Here is a 24949-nt window from a genome sequence, read left to right on the forward strand (position 1 = left end):
AGGTTTTGGTATGCAGATCTTGTTCGGATGTCCAGTTGCCAACCTTGGCCACTTCCATTAAGGCCAGACCTTCTATCTCAAGGTCCGTTTTTCCATCAGGATCTCAAATCATTAAATTTCAAAGTATGGAAATTGAACTCTTAGTGCTTAGTCATAGAGGTTTCTCTGACTCAGTGATTAATGCTATGTTGCAGGCTTGTAAATCTATTTCTAGAAAGCTTTATTATCGAGTTTGGAAGACTTACATTTCATGGTGTTCTCATAAATTCTCTTGGCATTCTTTTCGAATTCCTAGAATTTTACAGTTTCTTCAGGATGGTTTGGATAAAGGTTTGTCTGCAAGTTCATTGAAAGGACAAATCTCTGCTCTTTCTGTTTTATTTCATAGAAAGATTGCTAAACTTCCTGATATTTATTGTTTTGTGCAGGCTTTAGTTCGTATTAAGCCTGTCATTAAATCAATCTCTCCTCCTTGGAGTCTTAATTTGGTTTTGAAGGCTTTACAGGCTCCTCCGTTTGAGCCTATGCATTCTTTAGACATTAAACTACTTTCTTGGAAAGTGTTGTTTCTTTTGGCCATCTCTTCTGCTAGAAGAGTTTCTGTATTATCTGCTCTCTCTTGTGAATCTCCTTTTCTGATTTTTCATCAGGATAAGGCAGTTTTGCGGACTTAATTTAAATTCCTACCTAATGGCTAGATTTAGAGTTTTGCGGCCAAAGGGGTGTGTTAGATACGCGTGTTTTTCCCCCCCCCCCCCGCACCTTTTAAATAACGCTGGTATTGAGAGTTCTCTGAAAGGCTGCATTAGGCTCCAATACCAGCGGTGCTTACGGTAGCAGCTAGCTGGAAAAACGTGCTTGTGCATGATTCCCCCATAGGAAACAATGGGGCAGTTTGGGCTGAAAAAAACCTAACACCTGCAAAAAAGCAGCGTTAAGCTCCTAACGCAGCCCCATTGTTTCCTATGGGGAAACAGTTTCTAAGTCTGCACCTAACACTCTAACATGTACCCCGAGTCTAAACCCTTAACCTTACACTTATTAACCCCTAATCTGCGGCCCCCGCTATCGCTGACCCCTGCATATTATTATCAACCCCTAATCTGCCGCTCTGGACACCGCCGCAACCTACATTATCCCTATGTACCCCTAATCTGCTGCCCACAACATCGCCAACACCTATATTATATTTATTAACCCTTAATCTGCCCCCCCCCATGTCGCCGCTACCTTACCTACACTTATTAACCCCTAATCTGCCGACCGGACCTCGCCGCCACTATAATAAATGTATTAACCCCTAAACCACCTCACTCCCGCCTCGCAAACCCTATAATAAATTTTATTAACCACTAATCTGCCCTCCCTAACATCTGCGACACCTAACTTCAAGTATTAACCGCTAATCTGCCGACCGGACCTCGCCGCTACTATAATAAATGTATTAACCCCTAAAGCTAAGTCTAACCCTAACACCCCCCTAAGTTAAATATACTTTTATTCTAACAAAATAAATTTTTTCTTATTAATAAAATTAATCCTATTTAAAGCTAAATACTTACCTGTAAAATAAACCTTAATATAGCTACAATATAATTAATAATTACATTGTAGCTATTTTAGGATTTATATTTATTTTACAGGCAACTTTGTATTTATTTTAACTAGGTACAATAGCTATTAAATAGTTATTTACTATTTAATAGCTACCTAGTTAAAATAATTACAAAATTACCTGTAAAATAAATCCTAACCTAAGTTACAATTAAACCTAACACTACACTATCAATAAATTAATTAACTAAACTACCTACAATTACCTACAATTAAATCAACTAAACTAAATTACAAAAAAACAAACACTAAATTACAAAAAATAAAAAAAGATTACAAGAATTTTAAACTAATTACACCTACTCTAAGCCCCCTAAAAAAATAACAAAGCCCCCCAAAATAAAAAAATGCCCTACCCTATTCTAAAATAAAAAGTTAACAGCTCTATTACCTTACCAGTCCTTAAAAGGGCTTTTTGCGGGGCATGCCCCAAAGAAATCGGCTCTTTTGCCTTTAAAAAAAACATACAATACCCCCCCCAACATTACAACCCACCACCCACATACCCCTAATCTAACCCACCCAAACCCCCCTTAAAAAACCTAACACTAAGCCCCTGAAGATCTTCTTACCTTGTCTTCACCTAGCCGGGTACCATCCGATCCCTCCAGAAGATTGTCCGAAGTCTTCATCCTATCTGGCCAGAAGAGGTCCTCCAGAGGGTCTGAAGTCTTCATCCTATCCGGCCGGAAGAGGTCCTCCAGAGGGTCGGAAGTCTTCATCCAGACGGCATCTTCTATCTTTTTCTATCGGAACAGCCAATAGAATGCGAGCTCAATCTGATTGGCTGATTGGATCAGCTAATCGGATTGAACTTGAATCTGATTGGCTGATTCAATCAGCCAATCAGATTTTTCCTACCTTAATTCCGATTGGCTGATAGAATCGAGGGACGCCATCTTGGATGACGTCATTTAAAGGAACCTTCATTCGCTGTTAGGACATCGTTAGAAGAGGATGGAGCCGCGCTGGCTGCTTCAAGATGGACCCGCTCTGCTCCGGATGGAAGAAGATAGAAGATGCCATCTGGATGAAGACTTCCGACCCTCTGGAGGACCTCTTCCGGCCGAATAGGATGAAGACTTCGGACCCTCTTCTGGACGGATCGGATGGTACCCGGCTGGGTGAAGACAAGGTAGGAAGATCTTCAGGGGCTTAGTGTTAGGTTTTTTAAGGGGGGTTTGGGTGGGTTAAATTAGGGGTATGTGGGTGGTGGGTTGTAATGTTGGGGGGGTATTGTATGTTTTTTTTAAAGGCAAAAGAGCTGATTTCTTTGGGGCATGCCCCGCAAAAAGCCCTTTTAAGGGCTGGTAAGGTAATAGAGCTGTTAACTTTTTATTTTAGAATAGGGCAGGGCATTTTTTTATTTTGGGGGGCTTTGTTATTTTATTAGGGGGCTTAGAGTAGGTGTAATTAGTTTAAAATTCTTGTAATCTTTTTTTATTTTTTGTAATTTAGTGGGTTTTTTTTTTGTAATTTAGTTTAGTTGATTTAATTGTAGGTAATTGTAGGTAGTTTAGTTAATTAATTTATTGATAGTGTAGTGTTAGGTTTAATTGTAACTTAGGTTAGGATTTATTTTACAGGTAATTTGGTAATTATTTTAACTAGGTAGCTATTAAATAGTAAATAACTATTTAATAGCTATTGTACCTGGTTAAAACAAATACAAAGTTGCCTGTAAAATAAATATAAATCCTAAAATAGCTACAATGTAATTATTATTTATATTGTAGCTATATTAGGGTTTATTTTACAGGTAAGTATTTAGCTTTAAATAGGATTCATTTTTTTAATAAGAAATAATTTGTTTCGTTAGAATAAAATTATATTTAACTTAGGAGGGTGTTAGGGTTAGACTTAGCTTTAGGGGTTAATACATTTATTAGAGTAGCGGCGAGGTCCGGTCGGCAGATTAGGGGTTAAAAATTTTTTATTAGAGTGGCGGCGATGTGGGGGGACCTCGGTTTAGGGGTACATAGGTAGTTTATGGGTGTTAGTGTACTTTAGAGCACAGTAGTTAAGAGCTTTATAAACCGGCATTAGCCCATAAAGCTCTTAACTCCTGACTTTTTTCTGCGGCTGGAGTCTTGTCGGTAGAGGGTCTACCGCTCACTTCAGCCAAGACTCTAAATACCAGCGTTAGGAAGATCCCATTGAAAAGATAGGATACGCAATTGGCGTAAGGGGATCTGCGGTATGGAAAAGTCACGGCTGGAAAGTGAGCGTTAGACCCTTTCCTGTCTGACTCTAAATACCAGCGGGCGGTAAAAAGCAGCGTTAGGACCCCTTAACGCTGGTTTTGATGGCTAACGCAGAACTCTAAATCTAGGCGTAAGGTTGTAAATTCTAACAACATTAATAGAGAAATTGTTGTCCCTTCTTTGTGTCCTAATCCTAAGAATTCTTTGGAAAGATCCTTACATTCTTTGGATGTGATGAGAGCTTTGAAATATTATGTTGAAGCTACTAAAGATTTCAGGAAGACTTCTAGTCTATTTTTTATCTTTTCTGGTTCCAGGAAAGGTCAGAAGGCATCTGCAGTTTCCTTGGCCTCGTGGTAAAAACCTTTGATTCATCAAGCCTATTTGGAGTTGGGTCAAGCCCCGCCTCAGAGAATTACAGCTCATTCTACTAGATCAGTTTACACTTCCTGTGCTTTTAAGAATGAAGCTTCAGTTGATCAGATTGGCAAAGCTGCTACTTGGTCTTCTTTCCATACATTTACTAAATTCTACCATTTTGATGTATTTGCTTCTTCGGAAGCAGTTTTTGGTAGAAAAGTTCTTCAGGCAGCGGTTTCAGTTTGATTTTTCTGCTTTTGATTTAATTTTTTTCCTCACATTTTTGAGAATAAACTTATATTTTGGGTTGTGGATTATTTTTTTCAGCGGAAAATGGCTGTTTTTATTTGTATCCCTCCCTCTCTAGTGACTCTTGCATGGAGTTCCACATCTTGGGTATTGCTATACCATACGTCACTAGCTCATGGACTCTTGCCAATGACATGAAAGAAAATATAATTTATGTAAGAACTTTCCTGATAAATTAATTTCTTTCATATTAGCAAGAGTCCATGAGGCCCACCCCCTTTTTTATGGTGGTTATGATTTTTTTTGTATAAAGCACAAATATGTCCACATTCCTTTGTTGATGCTTTTTACTCCTTTCTTTGTCACCCCACTTCTTGGCTATTCATTAAACTGAATTGTGGGTCTGGTGAGGGATGTATTTATAGGCATTTTGAGGTTTGGGAAACTTTGCCCCTCCTGGTAGGATTGTATATCCCATACGTCACTAGCTCATGGACTCTTGCCAATATGAAAGAAATGAATTTATCAAGTAAGCTCTTACATAAATTATGTTATTTATGTTAATACTTTAAGTGGACAATTTTAAAAAGTGTTAACTTATATCTTATATTTTGCACTTAATATATTAAAAAAAATTATTAAAGGGACACTGAACCCAAATTTTTTTCTTTCATGATTCAGATAGAGCATGCAATTTTAAGCAACTTTCTAATTTACTCCTATTATCAATTTTTCTTCATTCTCTTGCTATCTTTATTTGAAAAGCAAGAATGTAAGTTTAGAATCCGGCCCATTTTTGGTTCACAACCTGGGCTGTGCTTGCTGATTGGTGGCTAAATGCACCCACCATTAAACAATTGCTGTCCAGAGTCTGAACCAAAAATTCTGGTCTGGCTCCTTAGCTTAGATGCCTTCTTTTTTTAAATAAAAATAGCAAGAGAACAAAGAAAAATTGATAATAGGAGTAAATTTGAAAGTTGCTTAAAATTGCATGCTCTATCTGAATCATGAAAGAAAAAATTTGGGTTTAGTATCCCTTTAACATATTATTCTCAGGTTAAAATTTTCTTATCATTCTGTCCAAGATTTATTTAGCTTTAAATGTTCCTTTTAAACAACCATTTAGACTCTTTAGAGGTTATTTCTTGCAGCATCATTTGTTTACTTTCAAAATTAAATTATAATTGTTTGTAACAAAAAATGCATCAGTGTCATTATATGGGCACTCTACAACCCAACTTAATCTACTACACTGTTTAACAGTGTGAAAATGATAATCCATAGTGTGATATGGGAAGAAGACACTCAAAACAGGATATCTGTTTCATAGTGTGACTTTACTAGACAAAAGAAACCACTTAAAGGAGGGCAAATAAAAGGTACATAGTCTAGAAATAAAAAAAAAAGGAAATACTTTATAACCTTAATGCTTTTAGCTTAGAGGAGGAAAGAGAGGTGAGACAGTCACACCTCCTCACAAGAAGCACCCCCCCTAAAATTGTAGCTGGCCAGCACCAGCTGCTCCGGCCCCCTGGAAAATCACCTGGTGTCCAGGTAGGCCAATAAGGTTTTGGGCAGTTATCATTAAACAGGGATTTTATGGTGTCCCCAATCACCCTGAATTCACCTTAAAAGTACTGGAGAGATCTAGATTGTAAGTTCCCATGTGAATAGGGCCCTCAATTCCTCCTGTATGTGTTTGTAAAATGTTGTCCTATCTCTTACAAGTTTTAAATCATTGTTTTATTTAAATGAATTGTACCCATGGACAGCGCTGCGGAATATGTTGGCGCGTCATAAATAAAGTATAATAATAAGAAGAAGCAGCAGTCATACGACCACTTATTCTTCTTAACTATCGCTGTTTAATACAGCCCATAGAGAGTCATAAAAACACAGAGGCAAAGAAGGAAGATGGAAGGCTAGAAGCAGTAATATCAGCTGGATCTGCAAAAATGAAGCATATACCTTGTAGGTCTGGTGACTTACTGTTACTATGGTTTGTAAAAAGAAAAGGGGTTAAACCTTTGCCCAAGCTCTGCTAATAAAAGGATTATACAAAATAAGGTGTCATAATTGGAGTTAAGCTATGGTCTTCAGTTTGCAAGGATGTTGCCTTGCTGATGTACTACTTGTGGACTTTAGCTACAACTTAGTTGTAATTTGATAACTTGCAATGCAGTTTAGTTATAGAGGTTTGTACATCTGATTTGTACCGCTATAATATTCTCCCTTATATTTCACTCCCCTTACTAGTATAATAGCTGTAAAACGAATCTTGTGTTGAGAGATTATACAGAGTGGTTGTACATAAGTGCATGGAGTCGGGGATATGAGCCAGCGTTATCACTAGATAATGTGATAGTTGATAGCTGTAATGTCTTTTACTACTTTTTAATGCAAACTGCTTAGCATAACTAGTAAATTTCAATTGTGTGATAATTTGGCGGTATCTCTTTGTGCTGGGTTACATAACGCAGTATACAGCAGTGATATAGGGTTTATGTGGTATCAACAATTATAATCAATAACACCTTGTAAATAAGTATTATACACTAAATATCAGTATCAACAATTATCTATGTGATTTTATGACGTTTTTTTAAATATATCATCACTTGTCCCTTAAAGTTTAGACAACGATCTATCATCAGCTAGTATTGTATTAATGCATATTGGTGTTGTACGGTTGGAAAAACCCCTGATAGTTCTTTTATAACAATGTTGTCCCAGTTTGTTACAGTACGCAAACACCCTGTATGTACGATCATGTGGAGTATGTGTTGCTACCAGGAATTATCCATATACATTTATGAACATTGTAGCGTTTCTCAGTTAACTGGTAACTAATGTCTTTGGACAAAATGTCAGTCTGCCTTATAGCTTTATAGTCTATTACTATGTGCTGTGGAACTAGTTATGTAGCGCAGTTTGTTTGAACGCTCATAATTATAATGTGGCAGTGTTACCCCAATCTAATGCCATAGGATTTCTCCTACGGTATTGGTTCTGAGATGGTAGACAACTATAGTGTTACCCCTTTTGAATATTCATATTGTGCGAAGATGGTGTACAATAAATTTATAATAGTTACACAAGCGGTTTCTTATCATGCCCCACTGTCCTAAGTGGTTTTCAAAATATTAGCCAGACCATTGGTCATAGTCCAATGCTATATGGTCTCTCACTATCTGATCTAATAAATCTGAGTATACATGTGTGTCAGCTCAGATATCAAATTTAAAAACCCTAATATTCATCTAGTATATTAAAAAATAAAGGATCCCACATGCCCATTCCCCTAACTTGTTTCACAGGCAACTCAGGCTTTGGCGGCTTTTTATGATAGTAAACCCCACCTCTCATTTTGAATTGGGGAATCAGATCTTATCTCTATCTGATGCGTTATTTCAGTGGAGATCCTTGTGTAGAAGTCTATTGATTATAAATGTACTTTAAGATTAATTTTCCTATCGTAAGGTGCTGCTCAAATTTTTCTGCAGCTTCAGGAACTTTATATGGACCTTATTATAGTATGGTTCAAAACGAGATTTATTATAATTTGTAAATGGTTCCATTATCTGTCTATGTATCGTGTAAGAAAATTAGTTACCTAGTTCTTTATATTAAGGGGGATATTTATCAAAGGTCTTAGCGGACCTGATCCAACAGTGCGGATCAGGTCCGCCCAGACCTTGCTGAATGCAGAGAGCAATACGCTCTCCATATTCAGCCTTGCACCAGAAGCTCTTGTGAGCTGCTGGTGCAACGCCGCCCCCTGCAGATTCGCGGCCAATCGACCACCAGCAGGGAGGTGTCAATAAACCCGATCGTACTCAGGTTTATTGACCTTGCTGAATGCGGAGAGCAATATGCTCTCCATATTCAGCCTTGCAACGGAAGCTCTTGTGAGCTGCTGGTGCAAAGCTGCCCCCTGCAGATTCGCGGCCAATCGGCCACCAGCAGGGAGGTGTCAATCAACCCGATCGTACTCGATCGGGTTGATTTTCGTCGATGTCTGTCCGCCTGCTCAGAGAAGTTGGACAGGGTTATTGAGCAGCGATCTTTAGACCGCTGCTTCATAACTGGTGTTTCTGGCGAGCCTGAAGGCTCCCCAGAAACACAGGCCCTCAAGCTCCATCCAGAGCTTGATAAATGGGCCCCCATATGTGAGCCGTATTGTTTAACTATTGTGTTGTTATTGCACTTGCAACAGTATTCATATGCTAGAATTATTCTGCACATTCAGGGACTGTGTATGGGTCTTATTGTACTTGGTCCTAAATAAAATTATTGAATAGCCTATACATGGTTACATAATTTGTCTATGGATCGGGTAGTTCACTGGTTCATTGTACCATGTAAGAACCGTAATGTTCACTAATTGTGATGTTGTTATGTCTCCAAATCATCATGCTTCCTTAGACAGGTGGAGTTATTGGTGGGCAGAACACAGGTGGGATTACGAACACTTGACAAATGAAATACACCTGGGGATTTTTTTTCTACATTTCCAAAAGAATGTAGCATTATACAAGTTATTTGCAGAAACTTCTAAGGCACTGCTTTCAGTCTTACCTAAGACTAGAGAGGGCTTTTTATCATTCTGCTCTACTTGCACAGGAAAATAATACACACACTCTTTTTAAACTTAACAAAATAGTATGACCCATTATAGCTAATCCTTCTGCCTCAGCCTGTCTCTTCCGGGTCTGTCTTTATTTATTGTACCCCCTGTATGAAGATAATAATCATCATAATAAATAGATAAACAGACAGAAGGATGGACAGAGGCACAGACAGAGGGATAGATGGATGGATAGATAGATAGATTAAAGAATGATGGATATATAGATTTTAGATAGATGGATAGATAGATAGATGGATTGATAGATAGATAGATTATAGATGGATAAATAGATGATTGATAGAAAGATAGATAGCGCATTAGACACTATTAAATCATAATGCAATTTTAAAATTCGAAACTCTTAATTTATTGAAATCACAAAATATAAAATGTCTAAAGTGAGTAAAACTTGCAGCTTATTGGATAATAGATCTTAATGCGTCTGTCTTTTTTCCTCAGTGAGAAACAGAGACTTCCACTAATTGAGCTATAGGGCTTACAATGGAACACTGACATTTTTTTTGCATCCCACAAGGGAACTCACAGACGTTTCTAGAGCAGCTCACAGTGCAAACAATATTTATTTTATCTAACCCAGAAACGGGGACATAAAGACATAAATAGAATTAATCGGTTTTGCTTTAAACCAGAGGAAGAGAGGGACCATTTGAAAGTCTGTCCTTTAACATAATATGTTGGTCTAATAAAAAAAACATTCACCATATACTGAAATTATGTTAGTTTTACATTTCAGGAATCCAGTGTTACAGAATGGACCTCACCGGAATATATATAAATATATTTTATTTGGAGAACCAGATCACAAATTTTAGAAAAAGTATTAATTCATTAAAACATTTAAATGTCCTTAAATGAAAACAACAACATATGACCAATGAGCAAAAAAAAAAATACTTATTAGTTTTTTGCAAATGTGCCTTTATCTTCCAGGCAAAATGGTACATGTCTGTGTGTGTTATTGATCACATCTACTTAGATACCCCCACTTTTTATTATTCATATTTATATTATTGCACATTTGCTGCTTTAACAAGTATTTTGGTGGTTTTTCCTGCCAAGGTTAATTGTAGTTTTCTGTTTAAGAAGGTCGATAACTAGACAGAATGCATTGGGGAGCTAAGCAGTGGCCTCTGGGTTGTTTGTTGGACAAGCCTATTGTATATATAGCACATAAAAGACGTTACTTTGCCCATTAACAGCTAAATACTTGTTTTTTACAGTATTTCATCTGTGCTACAATCTCCGACTCTGCTGTTATCATAATGCTTTTTTTCCTCCCGTGCTTGTGTGTGAGTCTGTTTGCCTACAGGTACTCCTGTCAGAGTTTAAATACTGGTGAGTGTCAGATTTGCACCTGCTCACAGCTGTAGACTTCAATAAAGTACATTGCCTATCTAGTAATTAAATTTATATTTGCCTTCTGTTTTCATCAGTATATGAAACATTCATGTTAGATAAATGCTAATATAATATGTAATATGTAATATACTTCCAATAATTCTGATTCATATAACAAATATAACAGAGGACCACTTTAAAGGGACATTCTACTGCAAAAAGTATATATTCTTAATTGTTTGCAGAGGTTAAACAAAAAGCTAGAGCCAGTAATGCAAAGGGTTAAGTCCTTCTAGGGATCTTCAGGCATTGCAGAAAATGACTGGTCAGCCAATTAGGAGCAGCAGTCACAGATATCAGCCAATCACCAGAGGTTTTCTGCTTGGGAGCTGCAATCGTTGGGGCTCCGGAGTAGAACTTTAGCTGTGTTTAACCCTTTTGCAGAGGTTAAACAACTGTAGGATCAGTAATACACAAATTACACACTAGAAGAATGTAATATTTGCATTAAAATTGTAGCTTTTTGGTGGATGTTCAGACAAATATTGACTTAATGGGGCACAATTATCAAGCTCCGGATGGAGATTGAGGGCCCATCTAAAGACCGCTGCTCCATAACCTGTCCGCCTACTCTGAGCAGGCGGACAGACATCGCCGCAATTCAACCCGATCGAGTACGATAGAGTACGATAGAGTACGATCGGGTTGATTGACACCCCCGATTGGCTGCAAATCTGCAGGGGGCGGTGTTGCACCAGCAGCTCACAAGAGCTGCTGATGCAATGCTGAATACGGAGAGCGTATTGCTCTCCGCATTCAGCGAGGTCTGTCGGGCCTGATCCGCACTGTCAGATCAGGTCTGACAGACCTTTGTTAAATAGGGGCCAATAAGTGTATAAGAGTAATTCATGGCTGGAAACTAGTGGTGTGCCCACTGCCTATGCTTACTCTGACAACATTATTAGAGAACAGTTTAGATACTGTATGAATTGGTATATTGGAATGGAAGGCAAGCTGGGTTATCAATGTTATTTCATCAAACAGAATACGTTTCTCCCAATACCATTTATATACTTAAACAAGTCATCAATCATATTCTTAAAGATAACTACAGTACTGACATGAGAGTGAAACTTTTATATCAGTTATAGTTTTAACGATTCCCAGCATGAGTCAGAGCAAACACTTTTATACTGAGGAGCCATACAAGGGCAAAACACTTGTGGCTTATCATTTTTTAATCTTTGATCTGTCAAAGCCATGGTAAACTGCTTGGCACAGCTACAACAGATGGTTCTACTCACAATGATATTATTATTATTATCTTCCTGTGTCTGAAGCTCTGTTCTAAGCTGTTACTTTATTTTCACCCCTTACAGGTGCTTATTAGTGAAACTCCACATCTATTTCCTGGGTACCACCTCTTGGAGCTTAGGTAGCCTCACACCCTTCACTTTCACAGAGCAATGATGTTGCCGGCTCCTTGACAACTATGGGGTTTATCATAATTCTTTAGAAAAATGCATCAAATGGTATAACTACAAAAATTCCCATATACTTTAATGACCCTATATTGGGCATGATTACAAGTGGAGCGCTATTTTAACGTGCGCCTGTAAAGGGGCTAATTTGCCCATTTATGGGGGCACTTTAAATAAACAGCCATAACAAGAGGCTGGTTAATGCTCCCATGAGGTTGAGGTAGCACTTTGCACTTCACACAATTAACCATACCTCTGTTTAGTAAAAAAGTTGCCCCAATTTTCCCCAAATAAAGTGGACAGTTCCTTTACATAAAAAAATAAGCATTTTTATTTTTTTAATAAAACACTGCACAGTGCACAAAGTAGTTATAAGGGGTTAAAGTGAGGGAATGTGGGGTGTTTGAAGAAAAAAAAAAACAGCACTGAAAGTGCCTTTACATAGAGGTGAATGGGGGACTGTGTTTTTACTATAAATGCTTATATACATCTATGCATATACACATATAAACACATAAATATATATGAATATACTCATATAAATATATATATTTTGCTGCCCAACGCTGCGCAAATTGCCTCCTGCACTGCACTAGGTACTCTGCTGTGTCTCACGGCATGAGAACGAGGTTTCCATTGGAGGCTATGGAAGCGCACTCTCGTGAGGTCGTGTTCGTATTGTGCCTAACCTGTAATACCAGCACATATTTGCATGCGCGGTTATTACTGAGTGGAGTGCAAATATCACACTAGAGAGAGCGCAATTTTGCACTCCACTCGTAATCTAGGCCTTTGTGTGCATTTATACAGTAAAACATTTTCATTTTTACTGCAGCTGCATTGCAGAATATTCATGAAGGTTTTTTTAATTTTGATGTAACAGTGTAAAAAACTTAAAAAATGTAAAACTCCTGCTCTGCTGCTAGGTACACTTCTTGCACATCACACACAGTGTACTCACCAATTACTGTATCTCTTAAAGGAACACTAAAGTCAAAATTAAACTTTCATGGTTCAGATAAAGCATCAAATTTTAAACAAATTTCCAATTCACTTCCATTATATAAGTGTGCATAATCTTCTGTTCCTACTGAGCATGTGTAAGAATTCATATAATATATGTATAGGCATTTAGTGATTGGTTGATGTCTATCACATGATGCAGGGGGAAAGAAATTGTAGGTGAGCGCTAAATTAATAGCAAATTGAGATAAAATATATTGTATTAATAAACATATATCAGGGTGATAGGTACCTTGTATCGTATGTGTAGTATAGTAAATCACAAATACTAAATAAGGGGAAAAGTGGTCACTTTAATAAAAATATATAAATAAAAGATAATAAACACTTAAAAATCTAATAATGACAAGATAAAAAAGAACTAATAAACATTAAAAACATACATCTTGCAAAGAAAAATAAATAACCATAGGATTCACACTGCAGTGTAAGGTACGATAAAAAGAAGGTATGGACCATAAGATCTTGATAAAGCCACCTAGGCCGAAACCGGTAGAGAGTTAACTAACTTTTTTACAAGACTACCGTATACAACACCCACATTGGCAAGCCCCCCCCTCTGTGGAGTAAGTTTTTCTTTAGTTCTGCACCTGTTTGAGACATTTTGCTAACCCTGCATTTGAGTCCCCGGCACAGATCACATACAATACAGTGACTGGCAGGATCTCACAGTGGCATATTCTACAACAGAATCTACACTAACACAGACATAGTTTGTTCGGAGCAAATATTCTACCTTCAAACCAGAAGCCGATATTTAACCAATCCCAAGGTTAGGATTGTGAAACACTGACATCTAACCAATCCCATGTCTAGGATTGTGAAACATTGTCATTCATCCAATCCCATCTCTACAAATATGGTCACGTGACCCGGAACCATCCAGGTTTGAACAGAGCGACGCCAAATGTATTGGCGAAAGTTTGTTTGCTAACTGTATCCACAACGATCCGGAACCCTTTTTGCTCAGGATTTCTATGGTACTGACTGTTTTTCATGCCTGAATAGCATGATGAGGTGATCTATGTTGTTTTACATTCTTATGGTCCATACCTTCTTTTTATCATACCTTACACTACAGTGTAAATCCTATGGTTATTTATTTTACCTTGCAAGGTGTATGTTTTTAATGTTTATTAGTTCTTTTTTTATCTTGTTATTATTAGATTTTTAAGTGTTTATTATCTTTTATTTATATATTTTTTATTAAAGTCACCACTTTTCCCCTTATTTAGTACATGGGATTTCATATACTACGCATACGATACAAGGTACCTATCACTCTAATATATTGGTTAATCACTTACGGCTAGATTACTAGTTTTGCGTTATGAGGGGTGCGGTACTAACTTGCAAGTTATTGTCACCGCTAACTTCCCTACAGCGCTGGTATTACAGGTTTACAAAAACCCGGCGTTAACAGGCAAGAAGTGAGCGTAAAGCAAAATTGAGCTCCATACCGCACTCCAATATCAGCGCTGCTAAAAGCTGAGGTGAGCTGGTTTTACGTGCTCGTGCACGATTTCCCCATAGGCAACAATGGAGAGAGCCGGCTGAAAAAAAGTCTAACACCTGCAAAAAAGCAGCGTAAAGCTCAATAACGCAGCCCCATTGATTGCTATGGGGAAACAAAATTTAAGTTTACATCTAACACCCTAACATGAACCCCAACTCTCAACACCACTAATCTTACACATATTAACCCCTAATCTGCTGCCCCCGACATCGCCGACACCTACATTGTACTTATCAATCCCTAATCTGCCACTCCGGACATCGCCACCACTATAATAAACATATTAACCCCTAAACTGCTGCACTCCCGCATCACAAACACTAGTTAAATATTATTAACCCCTAATATGCCTCCCCTAACATTGCCGCCACCTACCTACATTTATTAACCCCTAATCTGCCACCCCTAACGTCGCCGCCATTAAAATTTATTAACCCCTAAACCTAAGTCTAACCCTAACCCTAAAACCCACTAAATTAAATATAATTAAAAAAAAATCTAAATAAAAATTACTATCATTACCCAAATAATTCCTATTTAAAACTAAATACTTACTTGTAAATAAACCCTAAGCTAGCTACAATATAAGCTAGTTACATTGTAGCTAGCTTAGGGTTTATTTTTATTTTACAGGTATGTTTGTATTTATTTTAACTAGGTAGAATAGTTACTAAATAGTTATTAACTATTTACGAACTACCTAGCTAAAATAAATACAAATGTACCTGTAAAATAAAACCTAACCTGAGCTACACTAACACCTAACCTTACACTACAATTAAATAAATTACATTTATTAAATACAATTGCCTAAATTACAAAAACAAACAAACAACTTAAAAGGGCCTTTTGCGGGGCATTGCCCCAAAGAAATCAGCTCTTTTACCTGTAAAAGCAAATACAAACACCCCCCCAACAGTAAAACCCACCACCCACACAACCAACCCCCCAAATAAAATCCTAACTAAAAAAACCTAAGCTCCCCATTGCCCTGAAAAGGGCATTTGGATGGGCATTGCTCTTAAAAGGGCATTTAGCTCTTTTTCAGTGCCCAAACCCTAACCTAAAAATAAAACCCACCCAATAAACCTTAAAAAAACCTAACACTAACCCCCGAAGATCCACTTACAGTTTTTGAAGACCCGACATCCATCCTCAACGAAGCTGGCAGAAGTCCTCAATGAAGCGGCAGAAGTCTTCATCCAACCAGGCAGAAATCTTCATCCAACCGGGCAGAAGTCTTCATCCAGACGGCATCTTCTACCTTCATCCATCCGGTGCGGAGCAGGTCCATCTTCAAGACATCCGGTACGGAGCATCCTCTTCTCTTGACGTCTAACGAAGAATGAAGGTTCCTTTAAGTGACGTCATCCAAAATGGCGTCCCTTGAATTCCGATTGGCTGATAGAATTCTATCAGTCAATCGGAATTAAAGGTGAAAAAATCTTATTGGCTGATATAATCAGCCAATAGGATTGAGCTTCAATAAGCTCACATTCTATTGGCTGTTCCTATTGGCGTCCCTTCAATTCCGATTGGCTGATAGAATTCTATCAGCCAATCGGAATTAAGGTAAAAAAAATCCTATTGGCTGATGCAATCAGCCAATAGGATTGAGCTGGCATTCTATTGGCTGATTGGAACAGTTAATAGAATGCCAGCTTAATCCTATTGGCTGATTGTATCAGCCAATAGGATTTTTTCTACCTTAATTCCGATTGGCTGATAGAATTCTATCAGCCAATGGGAATTGAAGGGACGCCATCTTGGATGACGTCACTTAAAGGAACCGTCATTTAGTAAGAAGATTTTGATGGAAGAAGATGCTCCGCGCCGGATGTCTTGAAGATGGACCCGCTCCGCGCCAGATGGATGAAGATAGAAGATGCCGTCTGGATGAAGACTTCTGCCCGTCTGGAGGACCACTTCGCCCGGCTTGGATGAAGACTTCTCCCGGCTTCGTTGAGGACTTCGGCCCGGTTGGCTGAAGACTTCTCCCGGTAAGGTGATCTTCAAGGGGTTAGTGTTAGGTTTCTTTAAGGGGGTATTGGGTGGGTTTTAGAGTAGGGTTGGTTGTGTGGGTGGTGGGTTTTAATGTTGGGGGGGATTTGTACTTTTTTTTACAGGTAAAAGAGCTGATTACTTTGGGGCAATGCCCCGCAAAACACCCTTTTAAGGGCTATTTGTAATTTAGTGTAGGGTAGGGCTTTTTTTATTTTGGGGGGGCTTTTTTATTTTGTTAGGGGGATTAGATTAGATGTAATTACTTTAAAAATCTTGTAATTTGTTTATTATTTTCTGTAATTTAGTGTTTGTCTGTTTTTGTACTTTAGATAATTGTATTTATTTGTATTTAATTGTATTTAATTTAGGGAATTAATTTAATTATAGTGTAGTGTTAGGTGTAATTGTAACTTAGGTTAGGTTTTATTTTACAGGTAAATTTGTCTTTATTTTAACTAGGTAGTTATTAAATAGTTAATAACTATTTAATAACTTTTCTACCTAGTTAAAATAAATATAAATTTGCCTGTAAAATAAAAATAAACCCTAAGCTAGATACAATGTAACCATTAGTTATATTGTAGCTAGCTTAGGGTTTATTTTATAGGTATTTAGTTTTAAATAGGAATTATTTAGGTAATAATAGTAATTTTATTTAGATTTATTTAAATTATATTTAAGTTAGGGGGTGTTAGGGTTAGACTTAGATTTAGGGGTTAATAACTTTAATATAGTGGCGGCGACATTGGGGGTGGCAGATTAGGGGTTAAGAAGTGTAGGTAGGTTGCGGCGACATTGGGGCGGCAGATTAGGGGTTAATAAATATAATGTAGGTGTCGGCGATGTTGGGGGCAGCAAATTAGGGATTCATAAATATAATGTAGGTGGCGTCGGTGTCCGGAGCGGCAGATTAGGCGTTAATCAATATAATGTAGGTGTCGGCGATGTCGGGGGCGTCAGATTAGGGGTTAATAAGTGTAAGATTAGGGGTGTTTAGACTCGGGGTTCATGTTAGGGTGTTAGGTGTAGACATAAATGTATTTTCCCCATAGGAATCAATGGGGCTGCGTTAGGAGCTAAACGCTGCTTTTTTGCAGGTGTTAGGTTTTTTTTCGTGCACGAGCACGTTCAGCCAGCTCACCACTAACGTAAGCAGCGCTGGTATTGAGGTGAGATGTGGAGCAAAATTTTGCTCTACTATCACTTTTTTGCGGTTAACGCTGGGTTTGTAAAAACCCGTAATACCAGCGCTGTCTGTAAGTGAGCGGTGAGCATAAACTGCTCATTAGCACAGCATAGCCTCTAACGCAAAACTCGTAATCTAGGTGTAAGTGATTAACCCATATATCAGGGAGATAGGTACCTTGTATCGTATGTGTAGTATAGTAAATCACATATACTAAATAAGGGGAAAAGTGGTCACTTTAATAAAAATATATAAATAAAAGATAATAAACACTTAAAAATCTAATAATGACAAGCTAAAAAAAAACTAATAAACATTAAAAACACAAGATAAAAAAGAACTAATAAACATTTTACCTTGCACGGTAAAATAAATAACCATAGGATTCATACTGCAGTGTAAGGTACGATAAAAAGAAAGTATTGACCATAAGATCTTGATAAAGGCCACCTAGGCCGAGACTGGTAGATAGTTCACTAACTTTTTTCAAGACTACCGTATACAACACCCACATTGGCAAGCCCCCCTCTGTTGAGGAAATTTCTCTTTAGTGTTTGTGATTTGGGGGCCTGGGGTTTAGGGGTTAATAGTTTTATTTAGGGAGTCGCAATGTGGGGGGTAGTGGTTTAGGGGTTAATATATTTATTTAATGTTGGCGATGTGGGGGGATGGCGGTTTAGAGGTTAATAGGTTTATTTAGTGATGGCGATGTGGGGGGCAGCAGTTTTGGTGTTAATACTTTAATTAGGTGTTTGCGATGTGGGGGTGGCAGATTAGGGGCTAATACAGTGGGTGGATGGTGGTTTAGGGGTTAATAGCTTTATTTAGTGTTGGCAATGTGGGGGGACAGCAGTTTAGGAGTTAGTTTTTTTTAGTGTTGGCGATGTGGGGGTGGCGGTTTAGGGGTTAAAGGGACAGTCTAGTATAAATTAAACTTTCATTATTCAAATAGGACTTTTAATTTTAATTTTAATCAACTTTCCAATTTACTTTTATCATCAAATTGGCTTTTATCTCTTGGTATTCTTAGTTTAAACTAAACCTAGGTAGGCTCATATGCTTATTTCAAAGCCTTTGAGGGCTGCCTCTTATCACATGCTTTTTAAATCTCTTTTCAACACAAAGAGACAGAAAGTACACGTGGGCCATATAGATAACATTGTGTTCAGGCACAGGGGGTTATTTAAGATTTAGCACAAACCAATGCTAAATTTAAGACAATAGATAATTAACAGTCACAGTCATGTGATCAGGGGGCTGGAAGAAGGTTCCTAGATACAAGGTAATCACAGAGGTAAAAAGTATATTAATATAACTGTGTTGGTTATGCAAAACTGGGGAATGGGTAATAAAGGGATTATCTATCTTTTAAAACAATAACAATTCTATGGTAGACTGTCCCTAATAGGTTTATTTAGTGTTGGCGATGTGGGGGGATGGCGGTTTAGATTAGAATGAATTTAAAGAATGGATACGAAAATTCGGAAGCTAATTTATTAGTTTTCATAAATTTTTAAGGATTTTAGTTATGGTGCTGATTCGGAAATTCGAATTCATCCGAATCTCCGAATCAGCTAAAATATGACTGAAAACGAAATTTGTCCGAAACGAATTGCTAATGTCTAGGCTTTACCAATTAAAAGCATATCAGGATATAACCTCTGAAAATCCTGGTAAAATTCCGAGGGTGGGTGGAGCTTAGGTATTGAACCACTGTTTAAGCCAATGGATCAGGTCTGATGTCCTCTTGGTGGTTTGGTGTTTGTTAGGGAACTCAGTTATAGTTTAGCAGGTTAGAAGGTAGTGGGGACGAGACTGATGGTATATTATCTTGATTATGTTAATAGAAATTATCAAAATTGAGGTTTAACACTTGAGTATTTGGTTCCAACAAAATTGACCAATTTGAGGATATTGTAATACTGAAGCTTTTTTTAGGATATTGTATATGTTACATTAAGAGTGATCTTGTACAGAAGTGTAAGAGTATATTAAATAGTTACTGAGTTGATGTCCACAGCAGAAGCAATACGGCAGGATATTAATTTAATTAAAACTAAACACTTGCTGCTAAGATTGCACTGCAAAAAATAGCAAGAATCCCCTTTCTGGAAACAAGTATTTGAACAAATATCCTTCCAGTTAAAGTTGAAAAGAGTTCAACATAACAGATTTAAATATTTGGAAACATTTTAAAGCAATTCCTAACAGCAAGCCATGGAAATGGAAAAATATTGAGTTGTTACTGTCTCTGTATGTTATATTTTTATAATCTGCCCTTACATAGACCTTTTTTATTTTTTTAGCAAATTTTCCTTTTATTTAGTACTGGATGTTTCACACTACAATAAGCCATTGACTGTAAATATAGCATACACCTGGAGAATAAGTCTTGGCACAAAAGCAGTTTGATAGGATGATTTAAGGGAGGATGTTTTAAATGGTTATTGAAGAGGGCAGTTTTTAGGATACAGAAGTGGCCTCACAAATACACTTGAAATGTTCTGTAATATTAGTAAATGCTTGAAACGGCAAGACAGAAGTCCAATTTTATTGTACACTGTCTCCTAACTGGTAGACAGGGCCAGACTGGGAATAAAAAATAGCACTGGAAAAATATTACCAGCCCTATTTTCCATTGAGTCAGTAGAATGCATATGCCCCATTTTTCTCAAAGAGGATTACTGGGATACTAATCCCCCAATATTTTTTCCAAAATTAAATATTACTTTTTATTAAATAAAAATGCCAAATTGATGTTATATAGCAACCCTACAACCCAATTGCATCCATTAATCACCCCTTTAAATTGTAGCTCTCCAGTCCCAGCTGCTGCAGCCCACCGGGAAATCTCCTGGTATTCTGGTAGGCCAATCCAGTCCTGCTGATAGAGAGTTAATTGCCTCTAGTTCTGTTATGTCTATATCAGATAAAATATCAGAAATTCCCTTTTCAACAATGAAATGTTATAGTCTTGTTAATGGGCCCCCTTGGTAATGTAGTATAGTGTAGAGGTAGTGTGGAGGTCAGACGCAATTAAAGACAAACAAAGGCATATTGCCTGCACCCTGAATAATAAGAGGACAGAGTATGCATATTAAGCATAAACCAGATTAGATAAATTTAGCCATGTAAATGGCTAACAGGTTAACTGGAACAAGTGGTACTGCAATGGTGGAGCCACCTTGGTACATAAGCTCAGTTCAGTACATGAGAAACAGAATAATAGGAACAAGAGGTACTGTGATGCTGGGGTGGTTTGGTTACATAAGCTCAGTTCAGTAAATAATAAACAATGTTACAGGAACAAGAGAAACTGGAATAACAGAGATACCATACTAACTATCTGAATGATCATGACTTCTGGTCGCACACACAGCATTGGAACATAGCATGGACACCTTGTGTAGCCGTAGCTGAAGAGTAGTTGAGCAGAGCAACTTGTATGCAATCTGAGAACATAATTGGGATGACAAAATGGTTAAATTTCCTTTTTTTCTATTTTTGGTAATCATTTGCTTATTTAAGCAGAATAAGTGTTAATAAATATCACTACCCTGAATCTGGATATTGCTCTCTCTCTCTCTCTCTCTCTCTCTCTCTCTCTTTTTAACAAATGTAAACAGTGACAGTACTGTGCAAAACACAGTGTGACATGGAAATCCAGATAAAATGTCGTAGGAAATCTATACATATTAATAAAGACTGGAAAAAATAAAGAGGAAAAATGAGATAAAATTATAAATAAGGCCAATTCAGACAAGTTAAGCAAGTCAAAAGATTCTCTAGTCCTCTTGTTTAACTACTAGTTGACCTATACATTATAAAGGAGATTGGAAGTACATTAGGAAAGACAACACCATGGAGGATTATGACCCATATTATATATTGTATGAAAGCGTTTGCTAAATAAAACCCCAATATATTAATGCTTGACATAAATTTACAGTATGGAACCAATAAAAAATATATTAAAATAGGTCTTCCATTTATCACCACTCTGGATTTAAGAAAGGCTCTAAGCAACAAGTAAATAAAGCTTGATGGAGATCAACTTGACCTTGTAGACTAGATAGTCAAGGCTTTGTACATTCATTCTCTAAGAAAATCAGCTGGCTTAACTAGATTGTTGTGCCCAATAAGGAAGTATATTTAATGCCAAAAGTCCAAAGGCTATGGGACATGGCATGTAGAATAATTAGATCTTGAACGAAAAAAAATTATTATGAATCAGATAATAATAGAGATCTTTGCTAAGGTAAAATATATACTGATATGCATGATTACAGTCTTGTATGAGACAAGCAGTATACAGAACAGCCAGTCAATTCACTAGCAGACGTAATGGTTAACAATGTCCAGATCTAAGAAAGTACAGATACTATTAATCTTACTATGGTATCCCCTGCTTATAAAGAAGTTGGGGATGACTTTACCTACAGAAAGGAGATACATTTTTTTCCTAACAAGGGGTGCCCCTGCTTTAGTTAGATGGGATCTTCATTTTTGTATTTTTTTATTTAGGTATATCTTAAGGCATACATAGAATATATAAAACAAATAAGTCATTGGAATCCGATACATACAACAGATTTAAGTTTCTACATTAACCAATAGGTTAATAGACAAGAAGTATACATTTTTTTAATATTGCAAGATTAAAGGTAAAGGTCTGCAAAGGGTCATATTTAGATGGTATGCCAACAGAAGTGTAAATCCTCCGGTCGCCTCATGGGGCCACTTTTGGACCTCCTACCCCTATAAGACATTTAGGGGCCCATTTATCAAAGGGCTTGCGGACCTGATCCGACACTGCGGATCAGGTCCGCAAGACCTCGCTAAATGCGGAGAGCAATACGCTCTCCGCATTTAACATTGCACCAGCAGCTCACAAGAGCTGCTGGTGCAACGCCGCCCCCTGCTGACTCGCGGCCGCCAGCAGGGAGGTGTCAATCAACCCGATCGTATTCGATCGGGTTGATTTCCGGCGATTTCTGTCCGCCTGCTCAGAGCAGGCGGACAGGGTTATGGAGCAGCGGTCTTTAGACCGCTGCTTCATAACTTGTGTTTCTGGCGAGTCTGAAGACTCGCCAGAAACACGGCCCTTCAAGCTCCATACGGAGCTTGATAAAGGGGCCTGTTAGAGTAGCGGTGGGTATGCTGGAATAAAGGAGGCTTCTCTTGAGCCTCTTGCGAGTAACCTCATTTTCATTTTAATATATAACACTAGTAACAAGAAGATACAATAACATAGTCAAATTAGGGAGCAAAAAATAAATGTTCCCAAAACACATAGGAGGCTACAATGGGCCTCTTTAATTTATAGAAAGACAATCTTAGAAGGGGCAACACACTATTATTATATAGGGTTGAATTAGGAATAGTATCTCAATAAATATTAATGCGACTAAATAAAGGGCTATTTCAGATTAACACCTGTATGCTTAACATAAGGGGAGCTTAGTTATGGTCAATTCTAGGATATACAATAGGGGAGAAGGAATCTTAAAATCATTTTGCACTAGGTAGATTAGGAAGTAGTTTAAATAATCAATGGGTAATATGAGGCCAGAGAGAAAGCTGGAGCTTATTTTTCTTCAATAGAGACGTAGCTCACAATTTACTAATGTCAAAAAAGGAATTAGTATGGGTGAGTAGTGTTATTTAACTTCTATGTAGGTCTGTATAGAAAAACATGGCTATTAATATTTAGTGATAAAATAAAACCTCTGAGTGTGCCCAGGGAACCAAGGAGCAGAGCTAGTTATAATACCACGTACCATGAGCAAAATCTATTATTGGGGTCAGATTTGTAAGTTAGCATTTCGTAAGTTATAAGCTTTGCACAAGCCCACAATGCATTTAGCTGTGAGTAAAAAATATAGGGCTGTAGAACAAATTAGGTTTCCTGAGTTAAGTTCTATTACCGTATTAACATTGTGACAAGGTTGAGAAAATAAACTGGAGAAATAAACTAAGTGTACACTGTTTCTTATAGCATATATATAAAAGCTATCTCCCATATTAATTATTTAACCACATTTAAAAGCAATGGTGTCTTACACTGAGCTTAGCTCATAATATTTACAAACTAGGACATGAGAATATATTGATAACACATGTAATACTTGGCATCCTACATTACAGTGGCATAAGAAATTAGACATAATAACATAAGACATTACTTAAACTTCAGATCGTAAGAATAAGCCAAGAGTCCCAATCAGGTAAAGCAGCTCAGTTTGGGAAATAGAGTTGATACCATGACAGACTTTCAGTAAAGTAGCTATGATGTTTTGACCTGACAGCCTAAAGATCACACACAGGAACGTGGGCTGTACATGTATCGCATTCAGTCTCTGGGCATATGCGCATGGGGTGTCACCTCACTAACCGATTCCAGACCGGAGAACACAGGAGGCAAAGTAAAGTAGGTTCATAGCCTGGTAGGTGTGAGAGTCCAAAAATCCTTTACTTGTTGATGTATGGAAACGTCTTCTGTCTTGTAGCCACATGTAGTAATGGGCAGTTCCTTGACGCTTGCCGTCTCCTCACTAGCTGCAGAAGATTTGCGGCCTGGGGCTTGTCGTGCAGGACTGTCAGCATCTGAGTTCAGCCTATGTGAGGATCGCTGCAGTAAAGCCCCATCCTCAAGCGTACACTGAGCAGGCCCTCCAGCTGGAGTCTGGACACCATGCTGCCTCATCGTTTCGGTTGAGTATGGGGTAGATTTATGTCCGTTATTGCGGTTGTTAGGTTCTATATTTTTCTCAGCTCCTATGTTAGCCTCAAGGGGAGGTTTTTCCTTTTGAGCAACTGTGTCACTGTTGATGTCGTTCTTGATAGCCGGGTCTACCACTCTCTCATTCCAGCCACTACTACCATCTGCTCAGTAGTAGTGAGGGCTATCTTTGCAGCCTCCTGGTCATCTCGTTGTGAGATAGTAGTAGTAGCGTGGGTAACCCCTGGTACATGATCTGGGCAGAAGTGAAAGCAGTTTTCAATGAGGCGATGTAGCTTTGTATAATGAACTTCCAATAAATCATATATAGCCTCTTCTGTATACCTGGCTTACAAGATACAAGGGGGGGGGGGGTTGAGTACCTCTCACTGGGGAGTTTGCCTTAGGCCTCAATGCTCCGGATCGGCCAACAGAGGTAGAAATCCCAATAATAGCATATCCTTAGAATCAGCTTGGTTTGCAGGTTTAGAATATCAAGTGGGAATAATGAGATGAACTTCTATTTCACTGATTATATGCAGATTATCTGTGATCTACTCAGAGGAACCAATATTGCGACCATTCAAGGTGCTGCCCAGAGA

Source organism: Bombina bombina, chromosome 1 (assembly GCF_027579735.1).
Source record: "Bombina bombina isolate aBomBom1 chromosome 1, aBomBom1.pri, whole genome shotgun sequence".
Lineage (NCBI taxonomy): Eukaryota > Metazoa > Chordata > Amphibia > Anura > Bombinatoridae > Bombina > Bombina bombina.